Source organism: Podarcis filfolensis (genome assembly GCF_964270895.1).
Source record: "Podarcis filfolensis genome assembly, chromosome: 4".
NCBI lineage: Eukaryota > Metazoa > Chordata > Lepidosauria > Squamata > Lacertidae > Podarcis > Podarcis filfolensis.
In genome coordinates, this window is record NC_139607.1 from 6,905,766 (window position 1) to 6,933,472 (window position 27,707).

Sequence of the window (27,707 nt, forward strand, 5' to 3'; positions counted from 1 at the left end):
TGGGAGGGATGAAAATACTGACTGGATCTGCTGCCTTATTGGCAGTCTTTCTCACACCCCGCCTCCATGCCGTGCCACCTTTATAGCAGCCCATTTTGTGACCACACTCTTCAACAGCTTTTACCTTACCAGGTATTCTGCATGTTGCAATATCAGTTATACTTCAGATGATAAGTTCAAATTCCAAACAATAACCAATAACTACTCAATGCATATTTTAGGAGGACTAAGTAGGTCTAAGCCTGCAAATCATAAAGTTGAAACTGCAGACTGAAATATGAGAACTGTAGGATGTGAAATACACGCCACCCCAAACTTCTGCTGCTCCCAGAGCTAAGCTGTACAATAAAGATCTCAGTGCAATATTAAAGACTGCTTTGACATATGTTGCCAGTCAGCTATTTCTCACCTTCTGCTCTCTCCCCATTTGGATAACTGAAAATTTGGAAAACTAAAGGAACTTTGACTCTCATGCAAATTTCAAGCACCCCCAAACTTGTTGGGCATCCTGTTAGCTTTTTTTAACAACAACAACAACAACAACTATTCTATACTTGAAAATAAAATATGCTACATGGTGCAAAAGCATATATTAGATGTAGGTTTTTTATTAGTACTCCAAAAGAGCACCTGCATAAAGAGATTGGAAGCCCACTTGTTCACTCATAAGTGCCACTTATGAGTGCCACGTATTTCCTAGGAAGTGTGCTTGCATCGTGAATACATTACCTAGGCAGGTGGCGTATACAAGCAGCTGAGAAACCTCCTCCTCATGGTTCAGCTTTATATTGTGGCAATATCATAAGCAGAGACAGGAAAATTCCCATACTACCAGTGTCAGTTTCCTAGTGAAGGTACAATGCATGTGGTAAAGCTACATGATCTATATGCAACCCATGCATGGTCCTTGTATATACATCACCACTGTGATGTGAAAGGCTTACTAAGTGGACAACATTTGGGGTGACCACTACAATACCTATGTAGTATATTAAATGGTCCTAAGGTTCTTCTCAAGTTCTACAATGGGAAATACAGTGGTACCTCGGGTTAAGAACTTAATTCGTTCTGGAGGTCCGTTCTTAACCTGAAACTGTTCTTTACCTGAAGCACCACTTTAGCTAATGGGGCCTCCCACTGCTGCTGCGCCGCCACGCGGTTTCTGTTGTCATCCTGAAGTTCTTAACCCGAGGTACTATTTCTGGGTTAGCGGAGTCTGTAACCTGAAGCATCTGTAACCTGAAGCGTATGTAACCCAAGGTACCACTGTACATTTATGGTGTGAATGAACAATTGTTTCAGAGGGATCAGGTTGCTGCTCTTTTTTACTTTTTTCCCTTAGACTGTGCTGCATGCTGAATATAAGTATGACATGTCAAGAATCATGCTTTCAAACATAATAAAATATTTCTGAACTGATGTAGGAACATTGCTTCTACATAACCCTCATTTATTGCAACTGAATTATATGATGAAACATTTGATGGATTGCCCTTAAATGACACAATCCTCTAAACCTGTGTACATTGATGTTGTTCTTAGGCAGAGCAGTTATATCCTGGTTGGCATAGAAACAAAGGGTAGCATATCTCTGAAAATGGGGCAATTATTCATGCCTTTCCTCGGTAATGCACTACTCTACACAAATATATCTTAGGACTTTGTGGTATTTGCAGATGTACTTTACACACACTCTATCTGACATTAAAACTTTATTAAAATGAGATTATTTAATACGTCATCATGTGCAGTCAGCAAATTCATTATTCCTCTAAGGCCAGAAATCTGTGCTACCAATGAATGAAAATGGAAAATTAAAAAGAAATACTTGATAGACATGGACTAGTGTTGAAGTCATCTTAGCTAGGTTCAAAAGCTACCATCTGTGTTGTGTTTGCCTATCTCCCTACAGGCAGTGATCCAAAAACGGTGAACTTGCAGATTTCCAATGGCTAGCTAGCTCTTTCATGAGAACAATCAATAATTTTATCTCACTTTTAACTTACATGTGTGTAAATGTCAAGCTACTGAACTGCTAGCCAGTGCTGACTTTCCATTGAGAATTTGTGTTTTGATTGATTGATTTATTATATATTTTAATACTACCCTTTAATTATGTTCCCAGGCTGACTTACAAATAACAAGCTTAAAAAAAAAATCTCAATAATAAAAGCAGCATGGAACTGAAACCAAAACTAAAAGTGGGGGCAAAAAATTTTTTTTCCTTCCAGTAGCACCTTAAAGACCAACTAAGTTAGTTCTTGGTATGAGCTTTCGTGTGCATGCACACTTCTTCAGATATGCACACTTCTTCAGATGTGTATCTGAAGAAGTGTGCATGCACACGAAAGCTCATACCAAGAACTAACTTAGTTGGTCTTTAAGGTGCTACTGGAAGGAAAAAAAATTTTTTGTTTTGACTATGGCAGACCAACACGGCTACCTATCTGTAACTAAAAGTGGAGGTTCTGTGTTTGTTTTCTAAATAGTCCACACTGAAAATGTCCTAGAAAAAGCCAGACTCCCCAATGGGGGAAGGCGGTTTGAGCATATTACACTGATCCTGGCCCGATTGCACTGGTTGCCAATCAGTTTTCGGGTCCAGTTCAAAGTGCTGTTTTTGACCTATAAAGCCTTAAACATCTCAGGACCGCCTCTTCCCATATGAACCAACCCAGACTCTGTGATCATCATCTGGGCCCATCTTTGTGTGCCTCCTCCAAGAGAGGTCCAGAGGGTGGCAACACGAGAAGGGGCCTTTTCTGTGGTGGCTCCCCATTTGTGGAATGCTCTTCCCAGGGAGGTTCGGCTGGTGCCTTCATTATATATCTTTAGGTGCCAGGCAAAACCCTTTCTCTATAACCAGGCCTTTGGCTGATTAACATTATATGGCCTTTTAAAGATGTTTGTGGGAGAGGGGTCATTTTGTTTTGTTTTTGTTTTACTATATATTTTGTGCTCTCATTTCACATGTCTACAAAACTGCCCTGTGATCTTCAGATGAAGATCAAATTTAATTAAATTAATTAAATACAAATGTAATTAATAAATACATCCAACCTTCAACCTATTGATTTGTGACTACTGCTGCCCAGTCACAAATATCCCCTCCTTAGGAAAGGTGATGGACAGACTTGTGGTACAACAATTGCAAGTACAGTGGTACCTTGGGTTATGTACTTAATTCGTTCCAGAGGTCCATTCTTAACCTGAAACTGTTCTTAACCTGAGGTACCACTTTAGCTAATGGGGCCTCCCGCTGCTGCCGGTGTGCGATTTCTGTTCTCATCCTGAGGTAAAGTTCTTAACCCGAGGTACTACTTCCGGGTTAGTGGAGTTTGTAACCCGAAGTGTTTGTACCCTGAGGTACCACTACCCTTGAAAGAAGCAGATTGATTTGACCCATTTCAATCTGAGTTTAGGGACTGAATCAGCCTTGGTCACCTGATGGATGACCTTCATCTGAGAAGTACAGGGGCCGTGTGACCCTGTTATTCTTCATCTCTCAGTGGTTCTTGATACCATTGATCACGGTATCTTTCTCAGCCATCTTAGTTTTACAGTGGTTCTAACCCCATCTCTAGGATCAGTTTAAGACAATAGCATTAGATGATTGTCTTTTGTCCCCAATGGCAGTTGTGCTTTGGGGTGCCACATCTTGTCCTCAACGCTGTTCAATATCTATATGGAGTCATTGGCTCCTTTCATTCCTTTCATTGCTGTACTGTTTTTAACATTTGATTGGGAGCCGCCCAGGGTGGCTGGGGAAACTCAGCCAGATGGGTGGGGTATAAATAATAAATAATTGTTGTTGTTGTTGTTGTTGTTGTTGTTGTTGTTGTTATGAGATCTGGAGTGAGGGATCATCAGTAGGCTGGTCATTCACAGTTACAGCCTCTCTGTAACATCTGAATCAGAAGAGGACATGGAAGCCATGGACAGTTGTTTAGACTTGGTGGCAGGCTGGATGAGGGCCAATAAAATGGCTCTCAATCTAGGCAAGGAGGTGTTGTGGGTGGGTGATTAGTCAATTAGTCAATTCCCTTCTTTGATCTTGGTCATATAAGTGGGTTCATAGTCAGGAGGTCCTCGTGGATCCATCATGGTCACAGGTGACCTTTTGGCGCAGGAGACCTTTGTAGCTAGTAGGGCCTTCTACCTGCTTTGGCTGTTCACACAGCCTCTCATGCCTTGTCCCTCACCATTGGAGACAGGTTCTCACCTCATCTTGTCTGCCTAAGCCAAGTGGTCCAGCTACCCTATATAATACTGTTCATCCTTCTTTTGCCTACTAAGAGTTCTATCTCCAATCCTTCTTCAGCTGTTGGTTAAGGTCCCCAGGGACAGTTAAACCAATTTCCCCCTGCCCAGACAGAAAGCTTGCCCCATCAAACACATTAAAATACAAATAAAAGACTACATTACACAGTATCCATTAAAACACAGGATTTCTTCACACCCACCAAAGTGACCGGGGGGAGGGCAGTGTTGTGCTCTGTGTTTTGTTCTTCCCATGATAGAAACCCACCCTATCACACAGAAACTTTCAGGATATAGTTGTTTGTGTGCCCATAGCTATGTTGTTTTCATTGAAAATTAGGAAAACATCTCATCCTGGGGTAAAAAATGGTCCTATGGATTGTCCAGCTCAACACAAGTTATGCCTCTGTTTAAAAATATTTAATAATAATAAAATCATTTCTAGTTTGACTGACATATCTGTTGTGTGTTGCTGTCAAAGGCTTTGATCCCCCAGAGTCATTAATAGCTAGATTTAGTTGGTGAAGCCTAGACGTCTTCCCTTAGGACCCGGTTTCTGATTAATTTCTCTTATTGGCTATGCTATGCTGATGATTATAAAGCCCCTTGTGTGAGAATTGTTCCCACTGCAAGTCTGTGGCATTGATGATTATATTTTGGAATGGTTGTCAAATTTCACTTACAGAAAGCCCAAGAGAGAGAGAGAGAACAGATGTGTTTAGAAAGTCAGGTGTATAAGCCAACATGAAGGAAAATGTGCAAGCTCACCCACTTTGTAATGTGGATTGGGGCCTCCTCTTCTGTGCCAGTGCTTGATGTACAGAATGATATGAATGCATTTAAAGATGTGCATCCTCATCCAGTCTGTATGTACAGAGCTGGATCCAGTCATCCCTGTGCAAATAATGATCAGGATTAATAGAAGAGCCTAGTTGGGCTGGAGGAATGAGCCATCTAATAGTTTACAACTGTGCCCCACACATAAAACAATCTGAACTGATACTTGTTTCTTATGAGCCCTTAAATGACAACTACTCAATTTGGAAACTGTGATTTAACAAGCCAGGATATCACAGCCAAAACCAGTACATGTGGGGAGGAATTGAATGGTGAAGCGGAAGCGTGTGAGTACATGGTGTGGTGCTGTCTTGGTGTATTAGACCAAGACTGTTACGTTTGAAACAGGCCAGCATGGATATCACCCTAATCTATTGCATGCACTAGAGGAGCATTTTGTATTTAGTGACAAATATGTCCATTTTGATTTTAAAACATTTTAAAATGTAAAGATGGCTAGCCTGAAAACCTCTGAAGCTACCAATCAGACATTTGTTTAGGGTTAATCAAATTCCATGGCTCTATATGAAAAAGCAAGGAAGTTATGGCTGGTTTTTCAAAGCAAGTCAATTGGATTTCCAAAAATCTACATTTTCTGGATTGCAATCCAGATCAGGTTTGGAGGCGGGTGTAAGATTAGACCTGGATCACTCCAGACTGAATCAGATTACAAATCAGGAGGACAAATCAAATTTGGGGTCCATGCTCTAAATTTTATATAAGCCAAGTAGAAAAGTTTGAGTAAACTTAAATATAACGCAAGATTAATAGAGGAGTGCAAACTGTTAGTCTACACATTTACTGCCATGTTGGGAAGCCTCTCCTTGCGGACAGGACAGAACAGTGACGTTCCACTGTGCAGCTAAAAGTATGCTAGAGGATATGGTATGAGAGGCATGGGGAGAGATTTCACCGTATAGTTTTTCTTCATTTTTTCCTGTTATTCCAATGCATAAACAATGCACATTTAAAAGAGGCAGCAGAAACGCATTTCTCTCCAGACCCTAGAATAAAGCTCTGATATATGGAAGAATGGTTAATACTGTTTTGCATTAAAAAATGGAGGTGGAGATCAAATTTTTGGTAATATCAGTTTTTAATGTTGAGTAAAAACTACACCGGACTGAGAATGGGAGATTAAGGAGATGGATCACTGCCAAAAAATGAATAAAAATGAAACCCTCAGTTCCCATATTTCCCTTGAGAAGTCAGTTCCTACATTATATAAAATGAAACGAACATGACAAAAGGATATAAAGTTTTTGGGTGATGCTGGTTGGTTTTTTTTTAAAAAAAAAAGGAATTCAGCATTACTTTTAATCGGTAATCTGTCTAAAACCTTTGCTCATTATAGTTGCTTTCTATCAATGCCATAATTAACACCTTTTGCAAGTAGTATTCTCCTTAATGTGATCTGATAACCAAAATTAGATTTTTTAAAAATAATAAAAAGTTCTTTCATGCTATGTGAGATAGCAGGTGGATGAAAACATCAGAAAAGAGAAGAGAGCCCATGGGATCCCATTCTGAATCTGAATTATTTTCTCTTAGTCTGGTTCTCACATGAATATTCAGTATCAATCAAACAGTGCAACAAGTGATGAATTTAATGCATGAATGGGCTACCATGGATGACTCTTTCCTTGTGTTTCCCTTCACTTCAGTTGTGTTGCTTCCCACTCAACTCAGTTCACACATTCAAGTGTCATTCAGCAACCCTCACTCCTGTGTTATCATGGCTGATGGCACTGATCATCGTATGCTGGAACACCCTTCCTCGACTACAGATACAAGATACAATGCATATGCTAGCATTCCACACTGATGGATGGAGAGAAATTGCAACAGCACAGCTTTTGTGTGATGGGGCATTGATATGGAGTGCCCAGAATATCGTTCCATCCTTTTTGTTATAGAAGGCAGGGCAGAATGGAAAAATGAGGGCCACTTCTAGCCATATATATAGACAAATGTCAAATATACAGTTACAGATAGGTAGCCGTGTTGGTCTGCCATAGTCAAAACAAAAAAAAAAAAAATTCCTTCCAGTAGCACCTTAAAGACCAACTAAGTTAGTTCTTGGTATGAGCTTTCGTGTGCATGCATGTATCTGAAGAAGTGTGCATGCACACGAAAGCTCATACCAAGAACTAACTTAGTTGGTCTTTAAGGTGCTACTGGAAGGAAAAAAATTTTTTTGTCAAATATACAGTAATCAAGTCCAGAAAAAATCAAGAAAAGATCTACATGTGTGAACCATGCTTAACTATGTGAAATGACTCAACCGTGAAGCCATTACACCATGAGGGAAACTATTTTTTCCCTGTGGGGTTTCAATTCACGCATGCCAGTCATGTTACAACGACTGAATGATGAACAGGCAGGTGTGAGTCAGATCCAAGTTAGCTCAGGTAAAGAGCTTCGCTCTAATTAGCTCTGAGGATGGTTTACGAACTAGTTAGAGGTTAAATTAATCTCATTTGTGGCTCAAATTGCAGATTCTGAATTCCAAAATACAGATTTATTAGGCACAGTGTAGGAGGAGGAGTTATAGCATGGGCTCATGCTACAAATGTATTACATCCACCATAGGAATTAAAATTATTGTGATAATTTTTCCCCGCACACTCCCTCCAGCCATGTTGTTTGGCAACATTTACCGCATGTACTTTGGCTATTGCATAGTATTTCCTCTCCCCTGCCCTCAACGGGAAAACTTAAGATATGAAGGCCCTGGGTCATGAGTGTTGTCAGTTTGGGGTGGTAGGCATGGTGGAAAACAAACTTTTGTAATCAATGTAGTAAAACATAGCCTGGGCCTATATCCCATTGAAAGCAATCATATGACTCTTAGGTTATGTGCAGATTTCTAGTTGCATAAAGGTAGTATAATACTGTGGGATGCGGGTGGCCCTGTGGGTTGAACCACAGAGCCTAGGGCTTGCTGATCAGAAGGTCGGCAGTTCGAATCCCCACGACGTGGTGAGCTCCCATTGCTCAGACCCATCTCCTGCCAACCTAGCAGTTCGATAGCATGTCGAAGTGCAAGTAGATAAATAGGTACCGCTCTGGCGGGAAGGTAAACGGCTTTTCCGTGCACTGCTCAGGTTCGCCAGAAGCGGCTTAGTCATGCTGGCCACATGACCAGGAAGCTGTACGCCGGCTCCCTCGGCCAGTAAAGTGAGATGAGCGCCGCAACCCCAGAGTTGGTCATGACTGGACCTAATGGTCCGGGGTCCCTTTACCTTTACCTTAGTATGATAGAGCTACCATAGCTATGGGTATACATGCTCATTCTTTTTGCTCCAACTACAGTTTCTGGTTCAATGTATTTTGCTGGCTTTTTAAATGCTGTGATGCCTGTTTGACTCGAGATCACAATGTTTCTGAAAATGAGTGTACATGGGGCAGGCATTTAAGCTTTGCTTTTTCTCTGAAAAAATGTCGTGACAACTATTTAAGTTCCAACTAAGTCCAATCAAGACAGACCTGCAGAATTTGCCTTGCATTTGTAGAATTTTTGCCTGGAGGTTCAATACACTTGTTGTTCTGGTGATGGAGCATGAATGCATCAGCCAGAAATTCATGAGGTTTGCATGTAGCAAATGAGGGGGAATCTTCTGCACCTATTGAATTTTTGCCTAGAAGCATTCCACCTCCAGGGCATGGTTGAGTTGGAAGCTCAGGACTAAGTATGGAATCACAGAGCATAATGCACAGGAGCGCACCAACCCATTACTGCTTTCTTGGCAGGGAAGTTTAGGAGTTTGCCATAACTTACAATCTCTGTGTTTTTTGGACAAGCAGTGTTAGCCCTAAGCTGAAACCAACTTTGTTTCCCTCTTAATTAAAGGACGTGGGTAAATAGGAATGCAGCACTGAGTAAAACTGCCGTAATTGTAGAATTGTATACTATAGTTCATAAAAGAAAATGACTAATTGTATAGATTGCAGATGAAATGGACTTCAATCTTTGTGCAATCTTCATGTGCCGATATTAGCTGTGGCAAAAGTCTTTTCAGCAGTGCTTTGAGAGGTGCTGGGCAGGGATGTGGGAGGCATGTATGGACTTTTTATTTCCTGTTGTGTCTCCGTATGCTGTCTGCTTATGTGCCTTTGCAGTTGTGTTGGCAGAGGCAGGGAAATAGGCCACTGGGACACATCTATGTGTCGAGCAGTGCACTGAACCTCAACTGGATTTTGCTCAGAAGTGTGCATATGCATTTGCTTGCTTTCAAGCAGCTGAGAATAATTATGTTAGTGTTCTTATTATACGTATCCCAGAAACACACACACACAGACACACACGGAGAGACAGAGAGACTGTCACGCAATGTGGATCCAGATTGCCCAAATGCTTTGTTCTTTTCTTGTTCCAATGTCGCAGAATTCTCAGAAGGGCCTCTAATGGGGTGGAAGTATTTTCTTTCTTATTCCTTTAAACCTTCCTCACTTACTACTTAAGCAATTACAGTCAGTAGAGTCCAGGTGGTAATCAGCTCAGTATGAAATTGCTTTCACACTATAATTTTGATAAATGTTCCATGGTAATTTCCACTGTAACACTAACATTAACAGCAGGGATAACTGACACCACTGACTGGCCCCAGGCCAAGTTGACCCAGTGTATTAACTTACAGCAAAGACAAAGTGGAATGGAGCTGCTTATGCACCCAGGTATATCTGGACGGCGATCCCACATACACCTCCTCCATCAGAAGCATTGAGCTCAAGGAATTTGCTCCTACGTCCACAAAGCTTACCAACCTTATGTTGCTCACATTTTTAGAAAAATGTTTTTTTCCCCCATTCCCATCAAAAACATCCAGCTTTAGTAAACAAGAAGTAAAATGCTCCATTTAAAAACTGGATCCACACATAATTATGCAGAAGCTCCACTGGACATAAGATATGCCAGGATACAAATAGAGCTCTGAGGCTGCTACTTTCCATGAATTATGGAATCTTTCCTTGCAAGAGTCTAATAATCATGTGAGTTTGGTATTAGTTTTAACAGTAGCCTTGGGCTAAGTCGTATCAGTTCAGACCAATGGCTCATCATTTCTCTCTGTTTGCTTTATTTATGCGGTTAATGATTGATTTTATGAACCTTCATAGGGAGAGAAGGCATTATAAAAATGTAAAAGTGGGAATGGAAATATTGATTAAAGAAAATTTATTCACTTTTGCCCCAGTTCAGGTGTAACAACAAACTGCTGCAGTGCTCTTCCCTCCCTTAGGGAAAGAGCTGTAGTTCAGTGTTAAAGCGTAAGCTATTGCATGCAAAATGCCCAGATCCAGTCTACAGCATCTCCAGGTAGAGCCGGAAAAGACTCTTGGAAAGCTGCTGCCTGTCACTGTAGACAATATTGAACTGGATGGACCATTGGCCTGATTCAGTATAAGGCAGCTTACTCTAGGTTAGGGAATGCGGGTGGCGCTGTGGATTAAACCACAGAGCCTAGGGCTTGCCGATCAGAAGGTCGGCGGTTTGAATCCCCGCGAGGGGGTGAGCTCCCGTTGTTTGGTCCCTGCTCCTGTCCACCTAGCAGTTCGAAAGCACGTCAAAGTGCAAGTAGATAAATAGGTACCGCTCTGGCGGGAAGGTAAACGGTGTTTCCATGCGCTGCTCTGGTTCACCAGAAGCGGCTTAGTCATGCTAGCCACATGACCCGGAAGCTGTACGCCAGCTCCCTCGGCCTATAGAGCAAGATGAGCGCCGCAACCCCAGAGTCGGCCACGACTGGACCTAATGATCAGGGGTCCCTTTACCTTTACCTTTACTCTAGGTTAATTTGTGTGGAAGAGGAGCAGATTGATTTATTGTGCTTTCACTTTTGTACTAAGCACAGTTACCAACTGCACCAGGACTTGGAGACTGCTTTGTTCTAACTGTGGTTAGTGAAAATACACTGCGATAAAACCATAGCATTGACCCCACTCACAAGCAACAGAAGTAAGAAGGCATCCTTCGGCAACCTCAGGGGGCAAGCGAAAGTTAAAGTTTTAAAAAACTTCTCAGGAGGGCAGACAAAACTTTTCTTTCTTCTTGCCAGGGGTATTTGAAGTTGGTGGGCTAAAAGGCCACTGTGTTTGCCCACAATGTGTCGGTCATAACGTGGTGTTGTTCCAGAGGCATTGTTGGTGGGGGAGGGGGAGATGGCAGTCCACAATGACTACCAAATTCAGCTGCTCCTGGCCCCTCAAGTGGCTAAGAATATTTTTGCAAATAAGATGTTGTTGTTTTTAAAGGCATTGCCATCTCCACCATTACTGGCAAGCCTCCAATTTTTAGAAAACATCTGCCTCCTTCTGAAAATAGTTTGAGTGCTCCCCACATCACCATCACTGAAAAACATACATCCGAAAACTTCAGAACATATTTCTAATCTACAGTTCTTTAAATATAATACAACCCTATCCAAAAGATTCCGCTATTTCATCAGTAAAACAACTTTTGTGTTCTATTTTAAGGTTTAACTGATCAAGGTCACTCATTTCTCCAATGTCTTAGTTATGTTACCCTGCAGCCAATAATAGAAATGTTTGATGGCAAACTGCTTAGTGATACTCATCTCTTGATCTGTCTAAAAACTATCCAATTCCTTATTTATAGTATTCTGAGATTTTGTTATCATAGGATGTTTTCACTCACCTTATGCAGCAGCAGAGTCTCCTTGCTAAAGTCATTGGGTAACAGTGGTGTTTGAGAATGTTTTTCGTTGTTTTTCTTCCACTTCCTTGGGGCTCAAGTTGCAGTCTCTAATGTGAATTAGCCAGAGAACTGTGGTTAACAAAGGGACAAGGGTTTAAGGTTTCCTCCAAATGGCTCTCAAAGGAGGAATATTTCCACTTCTCCTTTGCCCAATCAGGTGATCCTGGGAGAAAGATCTCAGACAGTTGATATTGGTGTGTCATTCCAACTTTTAATTCCCCCTCAAAGCCAGTTCTGTTACTCATTTAAAGGTCAAATTGTTTCTGCCCTTTGGAGGGCATTCAGGGAATAGAGCAGCATCACTTTACGTCTTTGTCAAATTGTACACTTTGAAACAGGGAGTCCTTCCAAGTCCAGCAGAAATTGGTTTGGGCTTCCCCCAAGCCTTCCTATAATAAAAACAATTCGGCTGTCATTGTTGACTCTCATTGGAGAATATCCAGCAGACCAAAGGCAAAGTGGGCCTCTTGTGCATGCTGTGGTCTACAGTCCCAAAGCAGAAACATCAGAAAAGAAATATATGTGAAGGAAAAAGTTATCTCAGGACTGCAATGATTGATTGTGGCTCCAGTGCTAATGGTGGGCACCCCAGTCTGATTTTTAACGTGTAATTCCCTTTAAATTGTTCTGCACTGATTTTTTCCCCTTAATCAGCATTGATTTCAATATATTATTTGTGTGATTTTTTTTAATGCTCTTGGAGTAGAAGAGCAGGAAATATATAATTAGCTGAAATAACTTGATTTGTTTGTTTACATGAGGAGGTATATTCCACTTGTTCATAAAAATATCCAAGTGGTGAACAAAATATACATAGCAAGTGTATTGAAACCATCATGAAAACAATGCGAAACCCAGCAGAATTTAGGGATGCCAAAATTATCCATCTCTTTAAAAAAGGTGATAGAACAGATTGCGAAAACTATCGAGGCATCTCTTTATTAGCTGCGGCCGGCAAAATTCTTGCTAACCTTTTCCTAACTATATCTGAGGCTACCCTTCCAGCTGTTCAAAGGCCACAATCTCACCCTGAGCAGGGACACTGGAGAATCCAATGGAAATGGGAGGAGAAATTGCAGATATTTGCTTATCCATCCCATGTCTAGCATGGAAATCAATCCAGCAAATATGATCATTATTTTCTGTTTCGTTCAGTCTGCAATCAATATTTAATTGATTACGTTCCCTCTGCATTTGCATTGTGTTTGCGTTGTAGTGAAGGGGTGGGATTATGTAATCTCAACATAACTTTAATAAATTATGTTATTTCACCACAGTAGACTGTGAGACCAAAAACTTAAGTGTTTGATGGAAGATGATCTGCAGTGGGATGGAAAATGGCTCTGCAAGTGGCAAATACAGGGTTGAACAGAAATGATGCCTTCTTACATCCCTACCCCTGCTTATCCACACTTCTGTTTGTTCCATGATTTCTTCTTCTTCTTTTGCGATCACTCGTGGCCAAGTAAGATTGTCTTCCATAAACATGGTTTTAACAATGAGTCTGTAAGTGACTAAAGAGACCAATTCTGGATCCACACATCCTATCACAGTGGGGACATTGGTTTCTGGGTGGGAGTTGATCATGGTGAGAGTTTGCCAAGCTTACCTTCCTCTTAGCACGTTTCTCCCTTTCGTTCTGAGTCTGAGTGTCTTCAAAGCCCACGTAAAGGCTGTTCTCCAGTTGGAGCAATTGCATGCAAGTGTTTCCCAATTGTTGGTGTTTGCGTGTCGAGGTCCCCAAGCTACCCCCCAATAACTCACACATCACACCTCAATTTTGGTTTGGGTTTTTGGCACAATTTTGGCCACAACTTTATTTAAATACATCCAAGTGAGTGGTTGCTTAGGCATTGGTTCTGACTATCTGTCCTTGCCCAGGGGACAGAACTGACTTCCGGATTCCAGCGAAAGCCAGTGCAGGAAACAAATTTATGGGAGAAAATGAAGCTGGGCCTCAGTCCCTCACTTCTCACCATCATGCTCCTGGTGGCTTGTACGGCCCAAGTCCAATGCCAGGGACAAGGACGAAAAGAATGGCAAGCTCCTGGATTCCTTTAACGGAATTCCCTTTCCGCCCCACCATTGGAGGGGTAGGCACTTACCCCTCCACCAACCAATTTGAACCAATGCCTAACCACCAACCTTACAAGTTGTGATGATTTGCTACGCAGTAGGCAAAACCAAGTGGCACACACTAATCAGCCAAATGGACAAAATTCCTACCAGGCCCCTGCCTCAAAGCAGACGACCCCATGACAGGCATAGCAAGGTCAAGCGAACAACCACCCCAATACAGGGAGGGTGGGTGGGTGATCCGGTGCTAGCAGCCAAGAGAACGCTCAAAGTTGGGCGACCAGTATTTAAAACCTCTGACCCCTCCTTCAATTTTGGCAGCAAGCAGTTCTCCCCAGCGACCCGCTTAGCCAATTCACTGCCTGGGTCCCTCCACAAATCCACCCAGCAACAATGGGGTGGCTTGTATCCCCCACCGCAACACGCGCTCTCTGCTATGGAGAACACGTTTTATACTACATTTTTTAAAAAAAAAAATGCGTTGAGACAGTCTTTAAACCTCTTTTGTTGACCACCAGCATTACGCTTTCCATTTTTAAAGTTTGGAATAGAGTAGTTGCTTTGGAAGGCGATCATCAGGCATTCGCACAACATGACCAGTCCAACGAAGTTGATGCTGAAGAATCATGGCTTCAACACTGGTGATCTTTGCTTCTTCTAGTACACTGGTATTAGTTCGCCTGCCTTCATGTAGACGAGCCCTAAGTTAATGTGCTTTTTGCAAAGCAGCATCAAGTTCTGTTGGGAAACATTTTCATCTGGAGTAAGATGATTTCATTTCCTAAAACATGTAATAGTGTTTTGTGTCTCCAGTGGAGGGGAAAATATTTTCAGTCAGAAGGAAACACTTTAGAAAGTTGCCTTTTGTTTTAGTTGTCATGCTATCCTGAATAATATAGTGGGGGCAGGAGGAGAGAAGAGAGAATCTTCCTTACAATCAAGCAACAACTCAAAACACAAAGGTAGTATCAAAGCGTAGTTTAGGAGCCACTGTGGGCGTACCTGAAGGGACAGAAGCTGTGAGGAACAAAAGGTATTATCAGAAAAAAGATTGCAAAGATGAAAAAGATGAGCTGAAAGAGAGGAAAGTTAGAGAATTCGAGTGATCAAGGTACTCTGAAAAAGCAATAAGAACAATAATTAGAAATTCACACACACATAAATACGTTGCAACTTACCAACAGTTGTCAGAAAACATCTACCATGCCCTTTCAGATTCTGGAAAAGATGTTTTTATTCCATTTTGTAAAGATGTCATCCAAGAATAAATGTATTTATGACTGCAGGGATATTTTTAAGTGCTAATATCAAATATGTCACAGAAAGAGAAAAATGTGACAGCAACAAAAACAATTGAGATATATTAAAAATGTGTGTGCATATGTGTGTCTACATGTAGTGTTGCAAACTCCTTACTTTCCCAAGAGGCAATAAGCTGCAGGAAGAATGCTATCTAAATTTGGTTTTCTTTGGATGAATCAGCACTGGATGATTACAGTGTTTTTGTCATATTTGCTTCAGTTAGAAATAAATAGCATAAGCGGAGAGAAACGGCATGTGCACTTGTTCTATCGAGTAAATCTGCAACCCCAAACATTTCCAAGAAGAGGCACTCTGTCCCCCAAACTGTTTCTTTCATTACTTCACAGACATACACTCACACACCTCCAATGACACCCCTGATCTCCTTTGCTGGTGCTGGAGTGGTGTTTGGCCCTGAGTGCAAGCTTCACGTGGGAATGTGTCCATGCGCTTGTCCAATCATATGGAAGATTCTGTGTGAGAGTGGTGCATTGTGTGGGCGCGTGATGTTTACTTAGGACTCTTGGCATGAGAACATCGTAAGAGGCCTGCTGGATCAGACCAAAAGCCTTTCCCGTACAGTATCCTGTTCTGACAATGGCAAACTGGCTGCTTATGGAAAGCTCAGAGGCTGGGCATGAGCAAAAGAGCATTCTCTCCACAGGCGATTCCCAGCAAATGGTATTCAGCAGCATACTGACTCCAAAAGTAGAAGTGGAACATGGAATTAGCTGCCACGGCTAGTTGCATGTACAGGCAATGTGTGAACTGGCTCTAAATATTATTCCAATGGGAAATGGTCTGATTTGCTGCATTTTCATATATATGAAAGGAAAGCACCAAATATTTATATGACAAAACACTTACTTGTAAACATGTTTTGTGCTGTGGGACTATTTTGTATCAATGGCAGGTTTTCTGCACAGCTGTATGATTATAATGGACATTTAGGGAAATGGTCAAAATCCAATGCATTTTTATGTCTATTTCTGAATACTCAAAAGACTACAAAGCAAAAAGTAGGCTTATGTGCTGACTTCATTTCAATCAAGTACATTAGCCGACATCTTAAGAGTACAACAGCTAAGCCAAAGTAATAATGGACTTTGCTTGAACATTCAACTAAAACATTAATGTTAGCCTACAGACATCATATCATGGCTTCTTTTTCCTATAGGAGGAAGAAAATGCAGAATATGCTGGTGATTCTTGAAGGGAAGATAGACATCTTTAACTCTTTTGACCTTGGATATTTTAAACTAAAGTATACATTCTTCTACTGAAAATTGATTTTTAAAATTATAATGAAACAGTCCTCTGGGTTTCAGGTGGTTGTGGTTCAAGTAGTGTGAAATGGTTCCTGTGATAAAAATAATAACAATAAAATAAAAATTACGCTCAGTTATGGCCAAATATTCCCATAGGATAGCTTGGGATGGGGGGGATGAGTCAGATAAAAAACTCTCCATAATAGTTATAATTAAAATTAAGAAAAAGAGCAACAGAATCTGAAAGGACCAGGAGCACTTCCAAAGGCAGAAAAGTTTTCCAGCTATTTTGGCCAGCCTCTCTGAGGTGGGAGTTCCACAACACAGTTGCCACCACTGAAAATATCGATTTTCTTTTATTGCAGGTGTGTATAAAAGCATGGTTCTCTTACAATAGTGCTGGGAAGGGTGGGGATGCTTACCTAGCTTCCTGACTCTGAGGTCTGCAGTTCAAGTTGCTGCATTCCTAGAAGTGGGACCAGCAGATCGGCTTCACTGCTGAGCTGACACCACCAACCTCCTGAAACCTCTCTGAGCTTCTCCACACCTTTGTTTGCCCTGCCACTTTAGGGCTGAGTCAGGACAAACAGCAATTAGGTTTTATGTGGATTGTGATTTTATTCTGGTTTAGTGTTAAAGAGTGGATTTTCCAGGGGAAAGCAGCAGGGCGAAGGCAAAACCACTCAGACCCATGTTGGATAATGCAGGACAAACGGAAAACTCATTGGACCCATGGTTTCTAGGTATTTGGATCGGTAGCAAGTGATGGGCTCAAAGCTCCTTCATCCCATCTCTCTTTCTTCATCCTTTCTCCCTTGTTTCATGGAACCAGAGTTTTGTGTTTGCCCAGACTTGCAAAGTGTGATTTCAGCAATCCCTCTTACAGTGGTACCTCGGGTTACATACACTTCAGGTTACAGACGCTTCAGGTTGCAGACTCCACTAACTCAGAAATATTACCTCGGGTTAAGAACTTTGCCTCAGGATGAGAACAGAAACCATGCTCTGGCGGCGCAGCAGCAGCTGGAGGCCCCATTAGCTAAAGTGTGCTTCAGGTTAAGAACAGTTTCAGGTTAAGAATGGACCTCTGGAATGAATTAAGTACTTAACCTGAGGTACCACTGTACAAGGCTAAAGGTTTGAGGCTCAGAGCATGCATGTAAGGGGAATTTAGCCCTGCTGATGTCCTGAGGAAATTCCCTCCTCTGAAGGTGATATTTTAGATTGGGGAAGAGATCCCTTCCTGTCATCATTGGGGATTTTCTCCCAAAGCAAATTCTACCTTCATCGGATGAATTTTCTAGGCCACAGCAGGGGAAGAAGTGGTCACTCCACCAGTTAATACAATTAACTTAGTAGGTTTGGTTTTTTTAACTGTTTTGAGGGGAATGAAGGAGGAGTCTGTTTGGTTAACCTTTTGCAGTGGGTCAACCTGATTTTGCATTCTCAAACCTGCTTGCAAATTGGAGCAGAATCACCAGTCAGTTTACAGACATTTTTGCTATGCTGTTTCAGTCTCCAAAGGTGTGCAAAAAAGGTGTGTGTGTGTGTGTATTGCATAGAAAATGGTTATTTTAGAGTGCAGTTCAATATAAGGCCATGGGTGATAATTAAAGTGAGTGTTCAGGTTGCTTATAAAAACACTCTAGTTCTCTAAAAATAGAGAGAGAGTAATTAACACTATAAAGAAAACAGTCAAGCTTTGTGTACATCCATATGTGTGTGAAATGAAGGAGCAAGTTTTATTCATGGTGCTTAACAATAGTTCATACAAAAGTACAGTTGAGCAAAAATTCTGTGTATAACAAAAGAATGAAACTTTAAGAACAATAAACATGCCCTCATTAAAATCCTATAGCTGCATTTGATTAGGGAACAGCAAACCTAAGCTAATAATACATCACTCTTCCGAAGTATTGTTGTTAATCACTTTATATTCTCCAATTCCAGAATATAAAGCAAGGAAGTACAAACAATCTTTTCCTCTGATGTTAAATGTCTTTGTTTGGAAGTAAATCCATTGATCCACCTAGCTCAGTGGTTCTGAAAATTGCCGAGGGACACCAGTAACAAAATATTGGTTCATGGGTATTTACAAAATGGCGTCATGTGGAGGCAGTTTGGCATAATCAAATGGAAATCACTAATTTCATTTTCTGGTATTTAATCTATATTTGGAAATGGCTAAATTCTTTGGTACAGCATTTTCCTTGTGGCAAGGTGTAGCACAGCTCTGCTTTCCTCAAGCTAAGTACAGACATTTGCTCTGGAGTTACTATAACAGCCTTTCCATTTTAGGCAGAATTTATTGACCCGGAGGCTGTATGTAGAAAAGGCCTTTTCTTTAAAAAAATTCCTCTCAAAAGGAGGTATTCCTTCTCCCATTCTCTTTTCACACTCCACTTGAACCTTATTCCCCTCTCTCAGTTCCCCATCCACCTCTCTGGTCCTTTTGCATTCACTTCTTCCTCCTATAATAGTTTTCCCCTCTTACCACCTTCCTTCTTATTCCTTGTTTATTTTATTACCAATAATAAAATATATATCTTTCTAATTTCCTTCAGCACTTCCTCTGGCCCTTTCCCCTCAAATGAGGGAGAATTTTGCTCTCTGCCCCCAAGGTGCTTGTCTACCACCTTTAATCAGCATGGAAGCCAATGGCACAGCTAGTTGGCAGGGCAGGCAAGCAAGAAGGGATTGGGCAGGCTGTGGCACTGAGACACACCTGTAAGTGGTCCAAGGCCCACTGGTGTATTGTGGTCCTATCTGAGAAACACTGATCTAATTCATTCCTGTCTGTACCAGTGGTGGTGTTGCTTGGTTTTCAGCTTCCAAAGTGTCAGACTATCGGCTATGTTGACTGGGGCTGATGGGATTTGGAGTCCAACAATATCTGGAAGGCCCCACCCCTGGTGGTGGCTCTTCAGGTTCTCTGACAGGAATATCTCTCAGCCTTATCTGGAAATGTTGGGGATTGAAATTCAGACCGTTCACATACATAGCCTATACTCTCCTACGAAGCCATTTGAGGGGAACATTTGGCCCTTTGTGAAATTTTGCCATCTCAACCCCCACCCCCCCAGATGTTTGCTCATCCCTTCTGAGTTGCTTAACATGGCTGCTGCATGTAATCCAAATATGCCTCTTGGGCGGAGACCCTCTTTTCTGGTACTGATGCTTGACAAATGACTGTCAATGTTTCACTCTATTTCCCCCGTTGATGAGATGTTGAAGATACCATTAAAATAATGTCCATTAGAGCTTTTGCTAGAGCTGTCTTTCGTCAGGTTTCAGCCTCCTTCCTGGGAGTCTCTAGAAATTCAATTTCTGAGTGACTCACGAAGCCGGACACAGCTCACCAACATGTCATTGGCATTTCCATCTCATTTCACATCAGAAACAATATTTATCAAGAGAAGAGCTATCACCCATTCAGCTGCAAGTGCACTGAATGACGGGTCTTCAAGTGTTAAGAAGTGACAGGCATGTGTGAGTGAATCAACCCTTCCCAGATATATGCTAAGCCTGCCATATGGATGACACCCTAGGAGAGAACACCCCATGGTGATTATTTCTTTCCCCTCCCCATAGGAAACATGATGTGGTCCCCATGGGAAACATAAGCATTATTCATTTGCAGGGGGTAAGTGTACAAAGCAAGGAATGGGCTCATCCTTTTAGCCACTCGCTACGTACCTTATTATTTATTTATTTTTGCAAAGTTAACATATTCTATTTAGCATTTTAAAAAAAAATATCACTCCATAACCACATGTTGTTCACAGTTAGTTGTGTGAGCAGAAATCACAATGTTCCTGTTCACAAACAGAGGCCATGCATGTTTGGGTGGTAGAGAGCCACTCCTGGTGAGCAGAAGTTCAGGTACTGGGTTTCTGCACACAGAGATGTGAGGTTGGGGTAGGACGAAAAGCACGGTCTTGCTCCTTGCTCTGCATGCTTATGCTAGAAACGTGATAAAAGGACTGTTGCTATCAGCCAATGGAACTAAATGTGGGCATGGAAACATACAATGAAGAGAACCGGGAGGTGGGACATGAGCTTTTGGAATTGGGTAGCCTGCAACACCAAGGAGGAGCAGCACGAAAATGTCCTTTCAAAATATGACTCGGGCAACTCTGCTGCATCAAAAGGGACTTGCTGAGGAAAAAGGCTCTCCTGAAAAAATATGGCTTTTAAAGGTGTTTTTATGCTGGAAAAGGCATTCCTCCATGTTAAGACTCCTTTCCCAAATGGCAAACTGAGAATTTGGCTTTCCACCTGTCATGGTTACCTTGTACAGAAGACAATTTGAGAGATAAAGTGTGGAGGCAAAACTGGGGTCAACACCACCTTTCCCACAGCCTGAGCTCCATGCATTAACTGGTTCTTCTGCACAAAAGCTGAATATGCAGGTGTGGAATGTGTATTTTTTAAATAAACAAACCGCATTGTATATGACTACAATGGGTTTTTGAGAAATGTAAGCTATCTGTCTCCCTGCCTCCGGGTTCCTGAAGGGGCTAAGTACAGGACTATAACAAGAGTGCAAAACAGCAAAATTTCAATAGCCTCATAACTGACCTGACCTGTCTTTGCACAATAACTGTGAGATTTGACAATAACATGATAGTAGTGATATGTTGCAGAATCTGCTGTTAAACAAACTCATAAAATGTGACAATAAAAGACGAAAACAAACATAAATTTTATCTGTTCATTTGAGTGAATCTGTATTAAAATATTCTTTGTCAGATACAGTTCCCCTTCTCCCGCCGGCTCCAGGCCTTGAAAAACAGCAGATCGGCATACCAATTCAATTCGTACTTAAAGAGATGCTCCAAATTATATGGAGCACTGCATGTAGGTAATGTTTATTGTTCCCTTAGGTTTACTGGCTTCTCTGTGCAATGTCATTTAGAAAACAGAAGGGGCAGCTATCATGCTTTTCTTTACCTGGTGTAATTATGTTATTTTCTGTTAGCATTTGACCCATATTGTTGTAACACAGGAAGAGAGTGTTTTTTAGAGTCTAGAGGAAAAATACCCAGTGGAATATAAACCTTTCATAGTTCATTTTTAAGCATAACTAGTATGCTGAACTTCAACCAAATTTTGTTAGTAACTGAGACCTTGGCTCCCTTTACTATTTATATTGTTGAATCCAGTCAAAGGCAGAGGTTCAGAAATTAAGAGCCTTCCTCAGACATAGAAATGAACAAGCGGTAGACTGCAGCAAAAATGTGGTAACGTATCCCTTGTGTGTTACCTTGGTCTGTGACTGTGGGAAAACTAAAATTAAAGTCAGCATCAATGCCAGGAGTATACCTACTGAACTTTTATAAGTGCAACCAGTCAGCACGCAAGTTGCTAGAGCACAAGATGTCTGCATGCAGCCAAGTGTCTAATTTAGCCAGCGATGAGGTCTGAGGTTGATAACATAAGGATATATATAAGTAGATTGACATTTGCTTCCACCTAAGAGGCATGCGGGTGGCGCTGTGGGTTAAACCACAGAGCCTAGGACTTGCCGATCGGAAGGTCAGTGGTTCGAATCCTCGTGAGCTCCCGTTGCTCAGTCCCTGCTCCTGCCAAGCTAGCAGTTTGAAAGCACATCAAAGTGCAAGTAGATGAATAGGTACCGCTCCAGCGGGAAGGTAAACGGCATTTCCGTGCGCTGCTCTGGTTCGCCAGAAGCAGCTTAGTCATGCTGGCCACATGACCCTGTCATGTGCTGTACGCCGGCTCCCTCAGCCAATAAAGCGAGATGAGCGCCGCAACCCCAAAGTCGGTCATGACTGGACCTAATGGTCAGGGGTACCTTTACCTTTTATTTTTTTTATATATATATAAATTTTTATTGGAGTTTTACAGAAAAGAAAAATAGGAATTCTCAAAATAAGAAACCATAAGTTACAGAAAAAAGAAACACAAAAAATACAGAAAAAAAATCACAGTTAATTAAGAAAAATTAAATTTAAACAAAGAAAAAAAATAAAACAAATCCATTTTTCCCAATGACCTCAGATTCATGTGCTTATGTTCTTGACCTCCTCACGCCTCCCCCCTTTTGTATTCCCATTTAGATATTTAATTCAGCAAATTCTTACCCTTTTTCAAATATTTAAGCTTTATACCATAACATATTCTATGTCAATATTTTCAACCAATTATCAATGCCTTTTTTGCATAATCTTATTAACTTTTATCACTAATTACCACTTATTACCAATCCAAGCACAGTTTTAGCATTCATTAATTTTATAGTATTTCTGAAGATAGTCTTTGAATTTCTTCCAGTCTTCTTCCACCAACTCCTCTCCCAGGTCTCGGATTCTGCCAGTCATTTCCGCCAGTTCCATATAATCCATCACCTTCATCTGCCACTCTTCCAGGGTGGGTAGCTCTTGTGTCTTCCAATACTTTGCGATAAGAATTCTTGCTGCTGTTGTTGCATACATAAAGAAAATTCTGTCCTTCTTTGGCACCGATTGGCCCACCATGCCCAGGAGAAAGGCCTCTGGCTTCTTAAGGAATGTATATTTAAATATTTTTTTCATTTCGTTGTATATCATCTCCCAGAAAGCCTTAATCTTTGGGCATGTCCACCAAAGGTGAAAGAATGTTCCTTCATTTTCTTTACACTTCCAACATTTATTGTCGGGCAAATGGTAGATTTTTGCAAGCTTGACTGGTGTCATGTACCACCTGTATATCATTTTCATAATATTCTCTCTTAGGGCATTACATGCCGTAAATTTCATACCTGTGGTCCACAACTGTTCCCAGTCAGCAAACATGATGTTATGACCAACATCTTGTGCCCATTTAATCATAGCAGATTTAACTGTTTCATCCTGTGTATTCCATTTTAGCAGCAAGTTATACATTCTTGAAAGTATTTTAGTTTTGGGTTCTAACAACTCAGTTTCCAATTTGGATTTTTCCACCTGGAAACCTATTTTTTTATCCATATTATAGGCTTCTCTTATTTGAAAATAGTGCAGCCAATCTCGCACCTTATCTTTTAATTTCTCAAAACTCTGCAATTTCAATTTATCTCCTTCTTGTTCCAATATTTCCCAATATTTCGGCCATTTGGCCTCCATATTGGACTTTTTCAGTGCCTTTGCCTCCATTGGTGACAACCACCTTGGGGTTTTATTCTCCAATAAGTCTTTATATCTTAACCAGACGTTAAACAATGCTTTCCTGACAATATGGTTTTTAAATGCTTTATGAGCTTTAACCTTGTCGTACCACAAATATGCATGCCACCCAAAAACATTGTTAAAACCTTCTAAATCCAAAATGTCTGTGTTTTCAAGAAGCAGCCATTCTTTCAGCCAACAAAATGCGGCCGATTCATAATAAAGTTTCAGGTCTGGCAGGGCAAAACCACCTCTTTCTTTAGCATCAGTTAGTATTTTAAATTTTATTCTGGGCTTCTTGCCCTGCCAGACAAATCTAGAGATATCTCTCTGCCACTTCTTGAAACAGTCCATCTTGTCTAAAATTTGCAAAGATTGAAACAAAAATAACATCTTTGGCAATACATTCATCTTTATAGCCGCAATTCTGCCCAACAAGGAAAGCTTCAGGTTTGACCATATCTCTAAATCTTTCTTCACTTCTAACCAACATTTCTCATAATTATCTTTAAATAAGTTTAAGTTCTTAGCAGTCATGTTAACCCCCAAATATTTAACTTTCTTTACTATTGTTAGGCCTGTCTCCTTCTGAAACCTTTCTTTCTCAATCGGTGTTAAATTTTTCTCAAGAACTTTAGTTTTTGACTTGTTCAACTTAAAACCAGCCATCTGCCCAAATTCTTGAATCACTTCCAAAACTCTTTTCGAACTAGATTCTGGCTCCTGTAATGTTAAGACTAAGTCATCTGCAAATGCTTTCAATTTATATTGCTTAGCTCCGACCTGAATGCCTTTAATCAGACGGTCCCTTCTAATCATGTTCAATAGTACCTCCAGGACTGAGATGAACAACAATGGGGAAATTGGGCAGCCTTGTCGTGTACCTTTCTCTATCTTAAATCCCTCTGTCACCACATTATTAACAATTAATTTAGCCTTTTGTTCTGAATAAATTGCACTTATACCATTTTCAAACCCTTGACCCACCCCCAACCCCTGAAGATTTTTCTTCATAAAACTCCAAGAAATGTTGTCAAAGGCTTTCTCCGCATCTATGAAAATTAAAACTGCTTTAGTATTTATATTCACTTGCAACTTCTCCAAAATGTTAATTATGTTCCTTGTATTGTCCGACAAGTGTCTACCCGGGAGGAAGCCAGCTTGGTCCTTATGGATCTCTTCCAATAGTACTTTTTTTAACCTATTAGCCAAAATGTCAGCAAATATTTTGTAATCCACATTAAGGAGGGATATGGGGCGGTAGTTCTTAAGTTGCGTCTTTTCAGACTCAGTTTTCGGTATAAGTGTAATGTAAGCTTCCTGCCATGACTCCGGCGCCTTTTTCCAGGGGTACCTTTACCTTTTAAGAGGTATGGGGATTTTTGACTAGGAATCCAAATCAGCATCAGCTCTGACCTGCAATGCTATCAATGGACAATATTGCAGGGTTCCTCTAAGCTAGTCTTTCTGCACAGCCCTCTAACTGAAGCATAACAATGAAATGCACTTCAGGTTTGTTGTAAACCACTGAGATCCAGGCGAGTATGAACTGCAATGACTCCAGTGTGAACCCAAGTGCTGTAATACTTAACATAGAGTTCTTTAGACCTAGGAGCAGCGCCATTGCCTTCTGTGAATTGCAGAAATTTGGAGAAGACATTAGCCAATTTTCTTCAACGTCTGAGATATTGGGTACTCATTCCCATTAGATGTGTAGAACTTGCCCTAGTTCATAGAAACAGGGCATTTCCTATGTTGAATGAGCTCTGTGTCCACTATTAAAACACTTTAATGCATGCTACAATCATTGGGATGGGAAAACAAGGGTGGAATCTGGCATTGACCTTGATTGTACATCTCTTTTTGAGACTTAACTAATATATTTAGTATAACAGAGAAATAGCAACTTCTTTTTGTAAGCTCACGCCTTTCAATAGATGCAGAATTTGTACCCTACATATTTGGAAGGTTAAACTCTTCTTTTTTGTCAGCTTCAGAACTTTAACCTTTGAAAAGTGCCCCCCATGGTGCACAATCATCAAATGGCAGCCTTCTAATTGCTGCATTAGAAAGGTTTCTTTGGTTGAAAACAGGTACAGTGGTACCTCAGGTTACAGACGCTTCAGGTTACAGACTCCGCTAACCCAGAAATAGTACCTCGGGTTAAGAACTTTGCTTCAGGATGAGAACAGAAATTGGGGGGGGTGGCACGGCGGCAGCAGAAGGCCCCATTAGCTAAAGTGGTACCTCAGGTTAAGAACAGTTTCAGGTTAAGAACGGACCTCCAGAACGAATTAAGTTCTTAACCTGAGGTACCACTGTAGTTTGTTATAGTCATCATTTATTAATCTTATATTTTGAGTATAAAAAGCAAATAGCTTTTATAGCTAATAAGGAGGAAATGCATCACCAAAAAGAGGACACAGATTTACATATGTTCTGGTGAAAAGGTGGGATCTGAAATAGCTTAATAAATAATAACTGGACCATAGAACTTTTGCATAGGCAGATGTGTTCTACCATAGAGCTATGGCTATTATGCATGCATAATGTGTTCAGTGGATATAGGAACCATCACACACACAATATATATATTCTTTATATTGTCTGTGATATTTCAGACTTTGTGTCATTTTTCCTTCCCAGGTTATGCTAATGTAGACCAAAATAAACACAATAGTTTGAGAACCATATTTAAGATGTTAATTGAGTGATATAAGTTGGCACCATTTAGCTATAATTGGAAGACTGAGCATCATCTAAAAACGTAAACCAAAACCCCCAGAATTGCTTTGTTTTTATTTTTAGTTCTAAACAACATGACTGGGAGATTTTGCCTGAGGGAACAGGTAAAAGGATTGTATCTGGTCCCTTTCCAGTTCAATCTAGAGAGAGAAAAAGAGAGACAGGATGTCAGCTACTTTTGGACAATTGGCTCCTATTAGGCCCCATCCATCCCAGCTGTGGCTAATTTAAAGAGTCACAGGTGCAGCAGTAATCTGTCAGCGGGAATAGTGGCAGTATGGGCATTCAGCTGCATTAACACCCTGCAGCATAGACCTTGGCTTTCCTTTAGGCTACTGCTGCAAAGGAGTCAAATGATGGAGATTAATCACCAGCACAAATTTGACCAGGTGAAGGCAGAGGCTGGTGGTGTAGGGACGTTTTGGAAAAAACAGTCCATGCTTATGTGATTCTCCTTTGTCCCTGCCAAAAATAGTGGAACTACTATTTTATTCCCTAACGTACAGCTTTTATTCTCTGGGTGATGTTATATACTTACATTAGCCCTCTTAAGGGATTCACACATTCTTATTTTCTCCTCATTTTTGCATCGACTATGCCTATAACTTTCTTTATCTTTCTCATTTCTGCCTGCCTTTTCCCATAAGAACATTGCTGGGTTGGTGGTGTGATGGATAGATCTCACGTGACTCAGGTCATGGCCCATATGGGTGGATGTTTTACATATGACTTGAATAGCGTAAGAGGAACTGTGGAAATGGTAGCAAATAGACCACCCAGGTACCATTAAATTTTTGCATTGGTGCAATTGTCTGATACTGAGCTCTCAGGTGATTCAGAGTGTATTTCTCCATTCACAAAACGATAGATAAATGGCTTAATTGCTTTCAGTTTGTATATCAGAAGATCTACATGACTGTAACTGTGGTACTTGGTACACTTAGAAGTTGAATTAGGCTGAAATTGTGCACTTTGTGAAACACAAATTATAGCATCACTGAATATATATTCATTTTAATGGAGAAAAACATTTTAAATCATCAAGTGCTGCTTATGAAGCTTAAAAAGCTTCCGTTATTTTGAAGCATTTGAAATTGACAAAATTGTCAAAATTGCATACAAACATGTAATGGTTTTTACTTGTGAAGACCATTCGCACATTCTTGGGATGCATAACAATAAGAACAGATCTCTGCTGTTACATTGACGTTTTCTTGGATGTTTGCGTATTGCATTGGGCAATGAAAGGCCATTTGCTTTCTGCCCATTGTGGAATTCTGAAGCAGCTGAGTACCCAGAAACATCCCAAAAATGCATACCCAACTAAACAAAAAAGTGCAGGTATGAGCTGGTTTA

At 40.8% G+C, this 27,707-nt stretch overlaps 1 protein-coding gene across 5 annotated transcripts in view; it reads left to right on the forward strand.

Annotated features, from left to right (window-relative positions):
- The window catches only part of LOC310761237 (uncharacterized protein), a 161,618-nt gene that overhangs the window by 34,389 nt on the left and 99,522 nt on the right, over window positions 1-27,707 (forward strand). The window contains exon 4 of one of the 5 annotated variants that reach the window (XR_014547248.1): window positions 20,050-20,101. The exons of the other annotated variants lie outside the window; for them this stretch is intronic. The gene's annotated coding sequence lies outside the window, so the exon portion shown is untranslated. The remainder of the gene's footprint in view (window positions 1-20,049; window positions 20,102-27,707) is intronic. 5 annotated transcript variants of the gene reach the window in all.